Source organism: Protopterus annectens, chromosome 7.part0 (genome assembly GCF_019279795.1).
Source record: "Protopterus annectens isolate FY-2018-M chromosome 7.part0, PAN1.0, whole genome shotgun sequence".
Taxonomy (NCBI): domain Eukaryota; kingdom Metazoa; phylum Chordata; order Ceratodontiformes; family Protopteridae; genus Protopterus; species Protopterus annectens.
The window spans coordinates 766,952,131-766,970,757 of record NC_056739.1 but is presented as its reverse complement, the minus strand read 5'-3'; positions in this window follow the sequence as shown (position 1 = coordinate 766,970,757).

Here is an 18,627-nt window from a genome sequence, read left to right as displayed (position 1 = left end):
CAACCCTAGTTATGAGCAGGTCCGGCATCATTGTTCTGACCTGCTTCGTTATGCCCATCAGCATGCTGCTGCAGTCTGGGGGGATCACCTCACAACAGGGCGGGGGTCATGCCATCCATCCCCCCCGACACATGTTGAGGAGCTCCTCACCAGCCTTGTGGCACCTGCCCGTCAGCATAGCCAACAACTGTGGGACACCATTGTGGAGGTGGGTGCTACCCACACACTGGCTGAGGGGAGTGCAGGTAAGGCGACAGGGCACATCAGTAGACCACTGTGTATGCATCCGCATCTGTACAGGTATAACACGCATATCTGACACGTCATAGATATAGTTTGTTGCTGCATAATAGTGATAAATAGATGTGCATATGTGTTAGTATTGTGGACATGTACTGTTGATGTACTGTAATGCTGCACCCACCCTGTAGCAATGCCACAGGTGTGGCCACTGACTTTGCATCTCTCACCTTCTTATGTAGGTCCCTCTGTTATACCAACAAGGCAGCAGCCTGTAGCCACTGAGTATGGTTTATGCTGATGCTTTCCAATACACTGGGCATGTAATGGCTATGGTATATTCCATGCACACATCTAACATACCTACCCAGAATGCATGCTGTACATGTGCATGTATTGTTGCTGTTAAATGTACAGCATCACAGTGGTGACCATGATTGGGTATTGGAAGGGTATGTCAGACCTGTGAGATAACTAACAACCTGTCATTGCAGAATATGTCCACAGGGAGTAACATAATGGTGGGAGACATGGCCTACAGTCGTATACAGTGCAACAACAGTGTATATACCAGTAGTACAATAGCAACTGTTACAGAGTTACACTATGGCATAATGTATTACTGTGGTCCACATTATCAGCTGGGACTAGGCTGTAACATGTGGTGTGCAGTGTATAGGACACTGCAAACTGATACACATGTGTAGGCCTTACTTGTCAAGCATCTGCAAAAAGGCTGAAGGTGGGCGGGGGTGTCAGCATGACACACCAGTGCACTGTAGCAGAGATCCTAAGGATGCTAAGAATGGCTGTATCTGCACACAGTCAGGTTCAGGAACTGTGGCAGATGTAACCCTATCCCCACAGCAATAGTGACGGCAGTATGTGAACACCAAGGTATGTGCACATGAGTAGACCTTGCAATCATGCAGATTTGGGGGACGTGTAGGGCAGACTGAACAAATGCAGATGGCCCATGCTAGTACACCCCTGCCGTGAGTAGTGACTGCTGTAGTAGACATAACAACAGGTGCAACAAACCGTCATGATAAGGGTGTGCACACATATGCACACACGGAGTGTATGCATTATGGTCAGCATCCGCACACCTAACACATTCTGTAGACACTGCATGTGAATGTACAGGACATATGCCACATATCGGGCTCATGTACTGTTTATGCAGTGATGTGGTCCCATTGTATTTCAAGGAAGGATGCATCATATCAATAAGGGTGTGTACACTCCCCATAGTCACGGTATGCTCTGACTGTTTTCAGTGTAATAGTATTGGATTGGTCATACATGGTGCACTGATGTTGAGATCTGTAAACCAGATATCAGACATTCACAAATGACATCTGTCCACATATCATCCCACGGATGTGTTGCTGAAAAACATAGGGGCTGTGAGCATTACAGCTGACATAACTGACACAATACTACACATTCAGCAATGAGTTGTACATCTGTGAGGTTTGTTGCACAGTACATGGCAGGGTGCAGAACAGGTGCACAGCAATACTGTGTACATGGGTGCAGTGGTATCCAGGGGAAGGGGCATCACCTACTAACACAGCACATGCATCACACACATGTATACTGTTGCTAGCATGGATTGACTATAGCTGCACTGCATGCTGTTGTGTACCAGATGTTATACATATTGACAGATGGGTAATAGGAGGACTGTGTGTACACATTGTGCAACCTCACCTGTTTGTGTGTGTGTGTGTGTGTGTGTGTGTGTGTGTGTGTGTGTGTGTGTGTGTGTGTGTGTGTGTGTGCGTGTGTGTGTGTGTGACGGAGGTGGTTATTTTGTCTGTAGGGTCACTCTGGTGAAGTGGAGGGAGGGGATGCATGTAGGATGCATGTGTGCATGTGTGTGTGTGTGTGTGTGTGTGTGTGTGTGTGTGTGTGTGTGTGTGTGTGTGTTTGTGTGGATGTCCATGTATACACATGTGTAATTGTGGGGTTGTTCATACAGCAGTATTCCCTTTGGGATCATGCAGTACATGTATATGGACTGACACATGACACACCAGATATACTTGTCATGTATGTAATCACAGGACAGCTGATAGTATGATATGGTCTGTAGCATGGAATATGCATTGGGAGGGAAGGTGGACACCAGGTATACCCTTAATATTGCATTCAGCAGAGAGGTGACTAGCAACTCACGTATGCAGAACTACAGATGCATTGGGGAATTACTAGACAACACCAGGGAGTGTATCCATATATTACAGTTGTCACATGATAGGTTGATTGAGCAGCATATCTGGCATGTACTGAGCAATACTTACACATGACACTCCAGTGTGTGATATTATGGAGTGAACATTGTAGCCCCTCACATATAGGGGCCATGCTCATGATGTTCGGACATAAACAGGATGAACACTAAATGACAGCAGTCAGACCATGTAAAACCACTCCACTCAGGTCAGGTAGGTAATGGAGTAACAGGTCTTGTGTTGGGATCACTTGTCTAGGCATTTAGAGGAATGATACATTAATGAGTGGTATTAATGAGTGTATGTGATCAAGTATGATGCAGGATGGAGAGCGCATGGGAATAAATGTGGGACTGTCTGTAAAGTCATGGACAGATAGGTATTAAGGTGGTGTGTGTGTGTGTGTGTGTGTGTGTGTGTGTGTGTGTGTGTGTGTGTGTGTGTGTGTGTGTGTGTGTGTGTGTGTACTGTTATGCAATGCTGTACAGGTCTTAAAGTGAGTTTCTTGTTTTTCCCCACAAGTGGCTAGGTGGGTCAGTGTCCCTCCTGCATGCAATCTGATGTTGGTGTCCATACAGACATGGAAGATGATGATAGTACTGTTGAGGCACAGATGGGGTTGTCAGGGGCCGAAACAGCACCATCATTTGACATCCCCCTTTTAGCCACCCCAACCCCGCACACAGTTTCAGTGCCTATACATACCACATTTGCTTTTAACATATGCACCATTGGTTACTGACAGACATCCTAAGGACATCATAGTAGAGTACCACTGCTAGCACAGTAATGAACCTGTGGACTACAGCAGAGATATGGACAATAAATGTCAACAGTCTGACACACTCTGGTCAGTCCAGAGGTATACACAGAACCCCTTAGTGCAAGACATGTGGACCAAGCCTGACAATGTGGATGTTAACAGCCATGTGGATGGGTATATCATGTAAATACTGGAATGCATTTGCCCCCATAGGTTATGCATTCACACACTCCTGTCAGCCATAACACATAATAACTGCTGGTGCAGAGGTCACATGGCCACATACTACCCACTAGTTAGTGACATACATCTGTACAGCATCCCACTGTTTTGTCAGAAATACATGACAGTTATGGCGGCCCGGCAGCAGTACATCTGGCAAATATCTGGACATAGCATCACACTACGTAAGTACACTAAGCTGCCAGGTATGTAACAAAGCATTGTGCAGGCTACAGGCAGAATGCCATAATACTGGCCTACATTTCTTATGGGGGAATACACATGTACCTGCAAATATAGTAGGCTCTATAGGCATGTCACAGCACAGAGTAACAGAAACCTGTGTGAAAGTGAATAACCACAACCAATTTGAACACAGCCACAGACACATATGGTAAGCTAGCTTAATATTACAGTATATGGACTGTCTGATCAACACCATCCTCATGTGTGCCACTCACACACTAACCCTACATACTGAGCCACTACACAGTGTGGTCTGATGCCTGTCTGTGGTATGGGACATGTGTGTGTTGGGCCCTACAAACATGTAAGCCAATAGGGTACCATACACTGGAGCAGTATGTAACATCAGATAGAACAGGACCAAGAACAATGACATCTACCACAGTCTGTACACAGGCCAAGGTACATATTCGCAATACACACACTACTGACAATCACAAGTACACAGACCTCAGTACTGTATACACAACCATAGAATGCCCACTTTATGTCCTCAAATATAACCCCTACTATACATAACGTGTAGCAGTCTGATATCTCACTGGCTTGTTATCAGATATGATGTCAATAAATAATGGTGTACAGAACATATGCACCTGTTACTGCATGACATATGTACAAAGGTTGAGAGAGTTATGGCTGGATGCACAAACACATGGCAAGTATTGACATGTTGCTGTGATAGCCTCATAGATTTACTGTTGTAAAAGGGTTTGTTGTGACGTATGTCTTATGAGGGATATGAAGTCAGTAACTCTCATGGCTGTCACCATGTATTGACTGCAATCCTCACACTATGCTTCTGCACTTTTCAGATAGGTGCTCTGTGAGTAACACAAGAAACAAAAGGCACCACACACTGCCCAGTCTGCAGATGACCCTACAGATGGGGGTTTCCTCAAAAACATAGCACTGTCATGACAGGTATTAAAACATGTAGACCAGCCATATCCACACACACACTCTTAAACCAACATTGCTGCAAATGCAGAATAGCAACACTTACATTCTGTAGTCATGTCAGGCACATTCCCCTCCTATGTGTTGGCCTGTTGCCACAGTGTTTGTTGTTAGAGGTAAATCCCAAATCCATCTGTGATGCTTTTTGCCAAACACCAGATCTAGGTCCTGCTCACAGTGAATGAAAAGGCCCAACACCAACATGATGTTCCTAGATATTGGAGTGTGTTTCCATGCAATTGGCTATGGGAATGTTACCACAGCTGTTCCACATGTGATCAGCTAGAGGAGGGCTGCAATTTGTGCAGAGGCCGTCTGCTGATCATGAGCATCACTTACAAAAACGCATGCTGCTGCCTAAGCAAAGCAGGTGTAGTACTCCACATCCACCAGAGAGGGAGTGAAAGAGACAGACAGAGACAAAGTTAGTCAGGGAGAGGGTGGGAGAGTAAAACCTAAGCATGTTTGTGTCACACACCTACCAGTACAGGGTTTCAAACCCCTGACTGACTATGTACTGCTATCACATGTCAATGCAGTTATAGCATGCACCACATAGCTTACATTTATTTATTTACTTATTTATTTGACATTTCTTGACCAGGTTGGTCCATCTGGGCTGAGGCACTTTTTCAGTGGAGACCCGGGGAGAAAAGCTCCATAGTTACAAAATATATACAAGTTCCAAGAATAAAAACATTTGCTAGCATACAAAAAATACATAACAATGTAAAGTAAGTATACAATAATAATACTGATTACAGAATATATACAATGCTGGCTAGCTATGTATATTAAGGTAAGCAGTCCAGGAGAAATTGAATTTAAAGTAAAGAGAAACAAAGCTAGTAAGGAGTGTTTGGGTAGCAGTGAAGGAGAGATAAGAGTGCAACAGTAGTTGTTGATCATTCAACTGGTGAGAAGATTGAAATAGTAAAGGATAGTTTAGGGGTAAGAGTAGGGAAAGGGATTAGTGGGGAAGAAGGGAGGGTGAGTTTGGAATTAGGTAGTATTTGGTACTAGTAGGAGAAAAAGAAGTGAGAGATTGGTCTGGAGAGGTGGGTTAGTCGGGGGGCTGGTAACAGAGGCAAAGTTTATTTAAGCTAAGGTGATTTCTCTTTGGATGTAGTGTTTCGTATGTCCAGTGGGAGTTTACTTCAGTGTTTGGTGGGGTAATAGCTATACAGATTTTTTCCTATGTTGAGTTTGGGTTTGGTTATGGTCAGAAGGTGTTGGTAAGAGCTCCTGAATGTCCTAGTTGAGGTATAGAATGAGATGATGGGTGGTATGGTGGGGCAGAATGTGGGCTGGTATAGAATGGAACAGATTATCTGGAGCTGGGAGAGAGTAAGGTTGTGAGGTAACTCTAACCATTTCAGTTTTTGTAGAGCAAGACAGTGGTGAGAGGAGCAAGGAAGTTCAGCAGCAGATTTTGCTACTTTGTTAAAGGTGGATTCAAGTTTGGTCATAAGAGAGGTCTGCAGGTTGGTGACAATCTGAGAGCCATAGAGAAGGGTTGGAAGAAGGTAGGCAGTGGCATGTGTTAGAGCAATTTTTGCTTGAGAGGAGAGAAAGGTCTTGTTTCTGTAAAGAAAGCCAAGTTTTTGGTGGGTGTTCTTGATGTTGTTTACTACATGCTGGTCAAATTTTAACTGGTCATTAATGATGACCCCAAGTAGTTTAGTATGATTATCCACCATGATAGGTGTGTTGTTTTGGGAGGAGATGGAGAAGTTTTGTTTCAGCTGGGTCATTATTTTTGGAAGAAAGAGAAGGAGCTTGTTTTTTTTTTGGGGGGGGGTTAGGATTAGATGGTTTTGGTTGCGCCAGGTCTCAACAGACAAGAAGGATTCCTGAGTTTTAGAGTGGAGTATGGGAAGTGTCTGCAAAGGTAATGACTGTGGAGTCATCAGCATAGAGCTGGATAACTGATTGGTAAAAATGTTGAAAAGCAGTGGTCCTAGGATTGAACCTTGGGGAACTCCCATCACTACTGGAAGTTCTGGGGAGATAGCTGAATCCCATTTGATGGACTGGGAGCAGTTACTAAGATAACTAGAGAACCAGGAGATAGTGGCAGGGGATAGGTTTAGGTGGGAGAGTTTTTCTAAGAGTAATGGATGGTGGACAGCATCAAATGCTTTTGACAGGTCAAAAAAGAGATAAGACGCAAGTTTATTTTATTCCCTAGCTTGAGCAATAATATTTATGAATGAGATGAGAGCTGTAGAAGTGCTATGGCCAGTGTGGAAACCGTGTTGGGTAGGGGTAATTAAGTTGTTTTCGGTGAGGTACTGGAGAATCTGTTTGTGTACACATTTTTTCAGGATTTTGGATAGGGGAGATAGTATTGCGATAGGCCTATACTTAGTTACTTCTGTGGAGTTACCTCCCTTGTGGATAGGTATAGTGTAAAACTTCTTCCAGATGACTAGGACTGTAGCTTCAGTAATAGATCTGTTTATGAGAATAGAGATGGGTAGGGCTATGGAGTTAGCAGCTAGTTGAAGAAAGAGTGGAGGGAGACCATCTATGAAGGGAGAGCAGGGTATGAGCTTAAGGAGCAGCGATTTTATGTAAGCGGTAGAAACTGTTTGTAGGTTGAAGGTAGGTGAGAGGTTAGGGTGATTGGGGGGAAGCAAATGGGGTGTTGTTGGGGTTGGAGTGGTTCATAAGTTTGCTAATGGACTCTATGAAGTATAAATTGAAGTTAGTAGCAGTTTGGAGAGGAGTAAGTTTGGGGTTTGGGCAGGAGGTAGATGGGTTTCCTGGATGTAGGATATTGTTTATAGTATGCCAGAATTTTTGGGGGTTATAAAGGTGTGTTTTTGGGGGGGGTTAGTATAGTAATGTTTTTTGTTGTCTTTATTCGATTTCTTTGCCTGGTTATGACGTTGTCTGTATTGTTGTAGGTGAATGGGCAATTTGGTTTTAATCCAGAGTTTCCATTGAGTGTCTCTCTGTGCCATTAGTGAAAGAGTGGAGGGAGTAAGCCAGGGAGACACAGTGGATTTAATCCTGATCTTGTGTAAGAGGGCCAGGGAGTTTAAAATGCTGAGGAATGTGTTGTTAAATCCCATGACTGCTTCCTCGAGAGGTAAATGTTTGAGAAAGGTCCAGTCAATAAGGGAGAGCTGATAGTTGAGTTTGTTTGGGTCAAAATTTTTTACCTTATAGCAGGTTTTAAATATGTGGGGTTTGAGTGTGTGTTGAGTAAAGTGGAGGACTTTGGTAGGAGAGTGGTCACTAAGACTATCAGGAAGGGTTTCAGGGAAGTGGTATCTGTGAGGATGATCTGCAAGGATCCAATCAAGTATGGAGGAGTGGGTGGAGGATTTGGTGGTTTAGGTTGGAGTTGTGACTAATTGGGAGAAACCATGTAGGTTTATGGAGGTAGAGGGAGATATGGTTGTGAGTGGTGGACCAGTTTATATTTACATCTCCCATTATGATAGTTTCATTGTGGAGGTCTGCGGTGAGAGTGGAAAGTAAATTTTCAAGTACAGAGAGGTTGTCGCTGGGTGGGATGTAGATAGCAGCTATGTATAAAGAGTTGTGGGGGGGTTATTCTGTAGTTGGCCAGAAAGAGTTCAGCAGGGGAACTGAGGGGGAGGGGGAAGGTATGGGAGTAAGTGTGAGGTTATCTCTGTACAGGATTGCAACACCACCTCCTTTTTGTTTTGTTCTGTCTAGTCTTAGCATGTTATAACCAGGAGGGAGTATGTCGCTATCGGGGATGTAAGGTTTTAACCAAGTCTTACTAAGGGTTATTATATTTGCAGAGTAGTGTGAGATCCAAGAATGGAATTCATTAATTTTATTTACTATGCTTCTCAGATTGATAGAGTAAAAGGATATGTGTTTCAGTGTGATATTATGGTTAGGGGTGGTGGTATGTTTGAGGATAGAATCTGAGGATGCTGGTTGAACTGGGCCAGCTTTGGGATGTATGTCACCTGACAGCAAGAGAGAGAGAGGAGAGAAGGAATTGTGTGAGGTTTGGGAGCAAAGAGTATGAGGCACTTGTGTTTTCCTTTATTGTGTGTTGTTTTGCTTGAACTGTGTTTTATGTGTGGAGTTAAGGTTATGTAACCAATGTAGGGCACTGGGTTTAGGAATGAGTGAGGTAGTTGAGTGAATGTTGGTGGATAAGTAGAAGTGGGTGTGTGAAAGAAGGGTTCAAGGGGAAAGGTGTAGGAGGTGATGTTGTATAGAATTGTAAGACTAGAGGTAGCTAGTAGTGTCAGAAGAAGAGAGTGGTATAACATAGTGAGTTGTAGGTTATGTGAGGGGTACTAGTGTGAGAATAGGGATGTACAAGAAGGAGTAGTTGTTTAAGGTAGATGTTAGAAGCAGATAGGGTGAGGAAGTGAGGGGTAGGGGATGAAGTATACTGAGTAGAGAGTAAAGTGGTAAGAGGAGGGTGGAGTAGGAAAAGGATGGTGAAGAAAGGGATGGGAGGGGCAGGGATAGTTGGGTGGGGCTTGGGGGAGTGTGGTGAGAAAGGGTGTAGAATAAAGGAAATTATGTCAGGGGTAGGTGGGAATGGGGATAGGGTAGGGGAGCAGAGTGAGCCCGAGTGTAGCGAGGGCAAATGGAGTGGGGCTAGCCCCCCCCTCCAATCAAGGGTTCTTCCAAAAACAATCAACAGTTTAGGCAAAGGCTTTCTCCAGGAACCGATAGTGTGCTTCCCTGGTCTGCACTTCACTGCAGTCATAGGGCAGGAATGTTACCTCTTTAAGACCAGGTAACAGAGAGCCCAAACACAAAAGTTAGATACAATAGGGCTTATAGGGACTTGAATAAGTTAAATTAAATAACAGGGGGGAAGGCACTCTTGCTTATTACAACATCAACCTTTCCGGTGCTCAGCACACCAGTACTGATTTACAGGAGATAATGTACTAGTAGCAATTAGGTTACAGTTATTAAATAAAATCAACCTATAAAATTCATTCTTTGTTCAGGTGCTGAGGGATCTGCAGTTTAGTTCTTAACTTTGGGAGTTTCTGGTGCCAAAGCAAAGGTCCCGTAGCTGAAAAGGCAGATTTTTTAAGTATGTAGAAGGACTAGAGTGAAAACTTTATTTAAGCAGTAAAATTCACTCTTTGTTCAGGTGTTGAAGGGTCCATGGTTTAGTTCTTAACTTTGGGAGTTTCTGGTGATGAAGCAAAGGTCCTGTAGCTGAAAAGATGGGTTTTTTAAGTATGTAGAAGGACTAGAGTGAAAACTTTATTTAAGCAGTGAAATTCACTCTTTGTTCAGGTGCTGAGGGGTCCGCAGTTTTGTTCTTAACTTTGGGAGTTTCTGGTGCCAAAGCAAATGTAGAAGAGCTGTCCAAATGTATATGTGATGCTGAGTGACATCTGCAACAGTGATATGGTAGTGATTCAGTAGGTGTAGCACATGTGCCTGTCCACATGAACAGGTGTCAGCGTCAACACAGTCACACTTTCTCAGGGTCTCACAACACTGACACACTTGGCAGGGTCAGTAATACACTTCCTAACTATAAATAAACAGAGATCTCTCAGGGTAAGGTACCTGCTATGTCCCCAAACGAAAAAATGTCAATATCAAGGTGCAGGTACTCCACGACTATCGAAGCCAAAGTCTGAAGAAGCGTCCAGAGTAGATGTGAAAGCGCTAACAACCCATGGAATAAAGTTCTTTTGCTGTTCAAGTATAAAATTTTATTGATTTTTGCTTTTTTGGTTGATGGTTGGCTTCGACAGTCGTGGAGTACCTGCACCTTGATATTGACACACTTCCTAACTAGTTAGTTTGCCACAATACTGTGCAGGTATCACATGTACCACAGGGGTTATCCGGAGGTTATATGGGCAAAGGGTATGTGAAGGTGTCTAACATCAGACAGCATGCTTCAGTATGCCAATGGGGGTTGTAGTGAGTGTGAATGTGGTCAAAAGCATCATACACTAGACACAGACACAGGGTGCCAGTACTGACATGCATGCATGCATTGCTTAACGGGTGTGTAGCGGTTGACTGTGCCAGAAGGCTATACAAGGCTAGGTGAAGGGTATACCTTGGCATCAGGCCGCATGAAAATGGTCTGCAGTGTGGCTCAGGGGTGCAGTGTTTGGAGTGGCCCAAGCAGGTGGGTATTGTATTCACCGTCCAGTCACCTGGGTAACTATTGTGAGTGGCCATTGCTGTGCAATGCTTGCCATGTATGTGTTCTTTAGTCCATGACATGGACACTGTCTGGGATGTGCACATGTCCCACATGCATGTACAGTGACCTGTAGAACTGTACCTGGGGTGTCTGGCCCATGTTGTGTACACAGACTGTTATCATCAGATGTGCCTGTCCTGGCCTCATGTGCTGGGAACTGGTAATGGACAGCAGGTTGACTCTGCACCTACATTGATAGCATGATACAGGTATTCCCTGGTGTCAATGGCATCTGTCCATATAGGCCATGTGTTTAAGGCATGATATGTCCTTTGTGGGTCACATTTGAGGGCACCACAGGTGTTGAAGGTATCCAGTGGGGAACATAGTGAAAGCACACTGTTTGCATGTACGTGCCTATTGTACTGGTGGACAGGGTGCCATGCCCACTGTAGTCCACTGCAGTCTCACCATGGTTACTATCTGTGGGCAATATGCAGGGTACTACCAACATAGCAGTTGTTGCCTAGGTAAGTGTATTTGTGTATGATACATGGGTTGAGAGTGTTCTCTGTGCAATGCAAGGGTTGCTAACTTTGTTTGCCAGGCCTTGATGTCACATGTAGGGGTATGGATTGCCACCCCAGCCTCTTGGCTATTTCACATCTGTTATCCTTGTAAGGTAGACATTGTGACATATAATAGGGTCACCATATAAGAATGTTGCAAAACCCACTCCACAATGAGTCCAGTTGTTACACACTCACAGCCAGCTCCACACAGGATATGAATGGCAAACACACACACACACACACACACACACACACACACACACACACACACACACACACACACACACACACACACACACACACACACACTTGCCATGTCTGGGATTAGAACTCTAACCTAACTAGTTTATTACACTACAGCATTATACAGTTATAGGATGTCCCACAGAGATTACAGGAGTACACCTTCCTCAAAAGTGTATTTCACTGGGTATGACACCAGCAGACTTGCCAAAGAAGGTCATTGGAGGTTGTAGTGACTGTCAATGGCCTCAAAAGCATTGCGCCCTACACAGACAAATAAACACACACACAAACATCCACACTTGCCATGTGTGGGAATAGAACCCCTACCAAAGTACTATATTATATTACAACATTACGCTGTTATAGGATACATCACAGAGATTACTGGGCTACTTCTTTCCCAAAAGGTGTATTTCACAGTGAATGACATCAGCAGCCTTGCCAAAGTAGGGCATTTAAATTGTAGTCAGTGAGACTAGACTAAAAAGCATTGCCACCTATTCAGACAGAGACATACACACCATTACCATGTCTGGGAATAGAACTCCTACCTAGCTAGTTTATCACACTACAGCATTACTCAGTATAGGATGCACCACAGCCATTACTGGACTACTCCTTTCACAAAGGTCTATTTCAAAGTGGATAACATCAGCAGGCTTGTCATAGTAGGGCTATGGGGAGGGCAGTGTGTGTGCATGGGCCATAACCCATTCATATAGAGGTAGACACACCATATGCAGGCACACACAGGTTTATATTCCGAAGGTACATGTATACAACTGCTTGATGACTACTGCCTTGTACAGTCATGTTGCATAGCTAGCACTTGCACCACGGAGTCTGCAATGCTGATGGAAACCAATGGCTCATTTTTATAGTGAGTGACATTTACACATCATGTGGTTGTAGCCATTTGGCTGTGTGCTGGGTGGGACAGGCCTCATGATGGAAGGCGTTTTGTCACTGTCACTCTTTTCCACGCATCTATGTATGTCTACTTTTGGCATATTATAGTGTGTTGTCCTTGGATATATTTAGACTTCTTCAGAACAAAATGTTAAAAAGTGGTTACCCACCAGTATTTATACAAGATAAGATGACATCATTGATCAATTAGTCAATTAGTCAATTAAAAACTTAAAAGGCAAAAAACATTTCACCATGCTTAAAGCAACCTGAGCACACACCCACACACAAACAAATCACTTATAATATGGTGAACATACTGAATTAGTGATAGTAAAAAATTCATAAATACGGTGTCACAAAATCAAATAACAAAATGTTATAATGAAAATGAACACCTAGCATCACACCATGTAATATGTAATGTTAAAAAAATAATTATACATGACAAGTGAAATTATCAACTAGTCACCCAAGAATGTGTTTCAGTTTTAAAATGGGGCTATACTAATATGATCATTAATAGCAGGAAAGACAGTTGCATTCAACCTAAGTTGCCACCTTACTTCACTAATATCTAAATGCAAATCTAAAATCCTACCCTGTACATCCTTAATTATATTTTGCAATATACAAAACTTGAAATGATGTCCATCATGCATTTCAATGTGCCTGTAAAGGGTATTAGTGCTTTTCCTTAGCCTTATATCTGAGAGGTGCTCATTAATCCTCTTTTTAAAGGCTCTACTAGTTTTTCTGACATAAAACACCGGACACTGTACACACTGTGCCATGTACACCACATTTTTTGTATGACAGTCAAAATGCCCATATAATCTAATAGGCACACCTACCACTTGTAAATTGGAACCTGTTACTAAGATGTGATGACGCACACTACATCTCAGACATTTAAAATTCCCGATGGGCCTACCAGTCACAATGGCATGTGTGTGTCATATGGGCACACATGTGGCCCAGCACATTTCCTGCAGTGAGTTTTGTCACCATGTGTAGTACTGGCTACTATGGTGACACCAGTATTTGTTACAGATCTCATACTGCCACTATAGTTGTCTACTATCTGCTGGCATCCCATTCAGCCACCCAATTCCCTTGCATGCTCACATCCATACCATAGATACAGTTAACAACATATACTACTCCATTCAGCAATTGGTAAGGAGTGTGACATACCTTGTGGGTGTGCCAGTATTGAGGATGTTGCTGGAGGGCTGCCTATGTCAGATGCACATAGTACACTCCCTATACATGGTTGAGCACAGGTAGTGTCATGCTTGGCATCCCTTTTACTGTGTGTGTGAGTCAGGGAAAATTTGTCATTCCCTGGGTCCTTCCTGTGTTGGTGTATGTGCTATGTGTTGCCTCTTTGCCAAGGCCAGGGCATACTGGGCACACCTCCCTCTGCCTACTGGGGCAGGCTCAAGTTGTTCCTCCTCTGAGTCACTCTGTGCCTGTGTGGGCCTTGGCAATGGTGGGGGGCTGTGTGGCCCTGCCCCATTCTGTTCCTGCTGCAGCTGTTTCTGTAGGACCATATTGTGTAGCATGGCACATACGATGACAATTTGAGTACATGTAGCTGGGGAGTACTGCAAGGCTCCAACAGATGTGTCCAGGCACCAGAACCGTGACTTGAGCATCCCAAAAACATGCTCTTTTACAACTCTGGTCTGTGCGTGTGCCTCATTATGGAGTTCTTGTTCATGTGTGTATGCATTTCTGATGGGTGTCATCAGCCACGGCTCCAGTGCATAACCAGCATCCCCCACTAGGTGACCATAAGGGATGCCACCACTGGCAAATCTCTATTACAGCTGCATCAGATGCCAGATGTGGGAATCGTAATAGCTTCCAGGGAAGCCAGCACAAACATTCATTATAATGCCCTGGGCATCACACATGACCTGGCAGTTGATGGAGGGGGAAGCCCTTGCAGTTGATGTAGACTCTACCCCGCTCACTGGGTGGTGCTTTGATGCGTATGTACGTGCAGTCTATAGCACCCACTACCTCTTGGTATTCTGCTATTTGGTGGAAGAAATGCATATTACTGGCCAATGCCTCACGGGTGTTAGGGAAATATACATGCTCACCGGTATGTGCTGACATGGCATCCAGGAATTGATGGAGTACCCTGGATTCTGATGCCTGTGAGATCCCCATGATATCCCCTGTTGGCCTTCGGAAGGTACCTGTATCTAGTATTCTTAGGCCTACACATACCTTGGTATCCACTTGGATGGGTTCCCCTCTGTTAGTTCTGTGTGTGAGGAGGTCCCTGTCCACCCTATAGTGCTACACCCTCTCTAGCTTATGTAGCCCCTGGAAGGTTACCCTGGGTCTGTACACTCTTCTCCATCTCCTCACTGTGGATTGTTCAACAACATTCTCATCCTCACCACCCTCAGCCTCTTCCACATGTTGCTGTATGATAGCTATTGCAGCCCCTATCATTTTGTTGCTTTTGTTTGTTAAAAAGTCCCCACTTGTATACACCGGTGGTGTGGAGTATGTGGGAAAAAACAGAGAGAAATGTGTTTGCATATTTAATAGTAGTGTTCTGGGCTTGGCTGGGCTGCTGCCTGTGTAATTGGCTGATTGTGATACATTTCACCTGCCAGCTATGCTAGTTCTCCTAGATTACCTTCCTACTGTTGTTTTCCCTTCCCATTGCCTTCCTGTTTAAGCCCAAGGGCACTCTGCATGAACACAGTGTTCAAATGTGCACAGAGCTGCTATTTCCTGGTTTACTTTATTTTTTCCTTTAAAACCTGGTGCGTGATGCGTACACCCATTTAGGCAATGTAAAGAGTGCTAGGCAGCCTCAGGCACACCCCCTTGCTTAGCTCTGCTAAGCGAAGGGCAAACCCAATCCACAGGACTCCAGTCCAGTTACAGTATGCCTGACACACCCCACTATGATGTCAGCTAACTCCGAGGCTTGCACCAAGCTATTCCTGCTCTTACACAGTTGGGTGCTAACTAGCATGGAGGGGAAATCTGGGATTCAGTATCATTCCCCTCATTTGCATAGGATTGCCTGCTGATGCATAGTTACAGGTCCCACACTCAGCCTCCCCCCTTAGTAACCACTATTCACTGGCCATGTTGTCTTCTGCCTGCCATTGAGTATAATGACAAAATAGTGATTTTGGTTAAAATGCTTATTTTCGGCTTTTTTTTAAATTTTTCGCCTGATCCCGTTTGTGTGCCACTGCCCTACACTTAAAGAGCCGAGATTGGTTAAAAAAAATTAAAGTTGATTTTTGTATTTTTGCAACTGTTTTCCATGCCAATGGCCATATATTTGACCATTGGCATGCTTTCTACTTAATATACACCCTTTATTTGGAGCTGTCATGGCTCTGTTTTGTAGTTTGCAGAAATGTACTCGATTACTGGCCGAGTATATTTCTGTAGATTACACTAGTCCTGCATGGCTGGCTTCCAGCTTTCTGGATCACAAATTCACCTCATTTGCATGGATTTCACCTGCAAATGGTGTAATTTGCATACAGGGGCTGAGCGTTCGTGCACATCCCTACAGCTTATTCCTGGATCGCACAGCAGACATATTGCCTGCTGGAGCTCTTGCACTAGTCCTGCAAGCCGTGCAGGGCTTGCTGAATCCACGGGATAGTAATTCCATTCTCTATATGCAGGTCTATATGCAGGTCGTATTATGGAAAACTGTGCTCTACATAGTCGGAACATTTTATGAGCTCCCAGAGCTTTTCTTGGGTGAGGCAGAGCTTACCCGATTCCCTTTATGAGTAGCTTTGCCTACCTTTATTACATGATAAACAGTGAGCTCACAAGACTGTAGAGTAAACTGTTTTGAAGCATCAGTCTAAGTACATTATGGTCTTCCAGACCACAGTCCTTCTAACATTTCCCTAGTCACTTTCCTTGCCACTCGGCTGCTGATAGAAGAGCACTTAAAGACTGGATACAAAAGAAAGTTATACGTTTATACAGTTACCATAATGACACAATCATTTTCTAGCAATTAGAACGTTAGTGAAGAAGGCTAAAACAGTGAACATCAGAAATGTTATGGCATGTGTGATGATAACTAAAATAAAGTTGCTGAAACTGTTTGTATATATTGTGAATGCAGGTTTTGCCATTGCTGCTTTAGGACTACTAGATGATGCTATTTTAAACTGTACATCATAAATTCACCGCATTCATAAGATAAAGTCAGTTGCCTGAAGTTTTAACATTGTATCTGCTGAATTGCCATGCTGTTGAGAATAAAAGTTAGTTGTTTAACTACACTAATGGTAAACACTGACTTTCCTGAAACTACCAACAACTATCACTGGATATCTGACCCAGCTTATCCCTGAAGGTACGAGACCCCTGCTGGATCTTGTTATAACCAACATCACACACAAATTTCAACAGGTGCAGGCTTTCTCGGATGTAATTAGTGATCTATGCTACTGTCTTAGTGTTTCAAACAAGATAAAACAAAGCCTCAGTTAATAACAACCATATCAGTGCTTGGCTCATACACTGATTTACTTTCTGATGAGATGAAACAACTTGACTCAAATTCCTTTTATCAAGGTAATAGGTTAGTACTAAGCTAACTGCCCTTGTGAGACATTTTAAGCCTAGCCAATTATCCCTTGTGAGACTCAATCCCTGCACCTTGTGTTTGTAACGCAAGCACCTTAACCATTAGGCCACCCTCCCAATGACCTGACCACTGCCCTCTTCACTTTTTACAACATTATCAAACCTGTAAAGGATCTATACTAGACAAGTTATACTCCACTAGAAGACTAAGAGTGCAAAACTATCATACTCACTGAGTCATGCCCATTCTTACTGTCAGGGTTGAATAGAGAAAGGACCCCCTAAGTGAACCTATATACAAACTATATCAGCAGTTAAAAATGACATAAGGATTAAAATTAACTCTGTAAATATGACCATACCTTCCATCTGCAGATTGCTTTGGTAGGTCAACCAAAACAATTTTAGAAGACTAAAAAAATTTGACACATCAGAGATACTCCCATAAATGAGAGCCAGCAAATATATGACAGAGGAACTATGACACAACCCATTTACTCAGTAAGTATTCTTTAATTCCTGCTGTCAACAGCCAATCTCCTCTTCTTAAAATTCTTGACTACCTCCTCATTCTACTTCTGTTTCAAAGGTAGAGAAAAATCATAGGTTCAATAGCCACTTTAAAAGCTGATCCACACAATGCACCACAAAATTCTCAGTTTAGCCACCCATGCCCTTATCAAGTCGTTAGCTTTCATTTTCCATCGTTCTTGTGTACCTCCAAATCCTTCTACATTGCATTTGATATTATCCAAAAGACCCAAGAAGGGACAGAGTTAAACAGGCCCAGTTTTTTTCTATTTACCAAGTGCACCTGCACATCACAGCTAGTGGCTTTTACCCCATTGCCAGTCTCTGTCCCATAGCCAGCATTTATGTATATGAACAGATACTTAAATACATTATAAAATACAGCATCCTTATTATGGCCAGCTATGATCAAGGTAAAATTACTGGTACTATTTTCTTAGACCTTAAGACAATTTTTGAAAAAAAATAGACCATGCAACCTCATTGCACAGATTCATCAGTACTGGCTTCTCTTCCACAGTAATGCTATCTGAAAAAGAGAAAATTCAGAATGATGAGAGCAAACTGTGAGTTACACATCTGGTGCCCCTTATGGGTCTATCCTCAGCCATCTTCTATTCTCCCCCTCAATTAATAATGCTAATAACAAAGTCAGAGAAAGCAACAGACTCAGATGAAGTCACTGCAGATTTGTTCAAGATTGTTGGTGAATTAGGGAATGAATGGCTTCTGTGGGTACTCATTATGATAAGGAGAGAAAGGAGTAACCCAGATTATGTATATAATTATAGTATAATATACTGGTATTATTCCATTTTTATGAGGTCTAACTTCCTTTAATATAAATACTTAATTTTATGTATACAAGATTTCCAGAATGATCCCTGCATTCTTTTCCTATTTATGCATTAGTAAATGTTGAACACTGTGCATCTAAAGAGGTGTATTAGT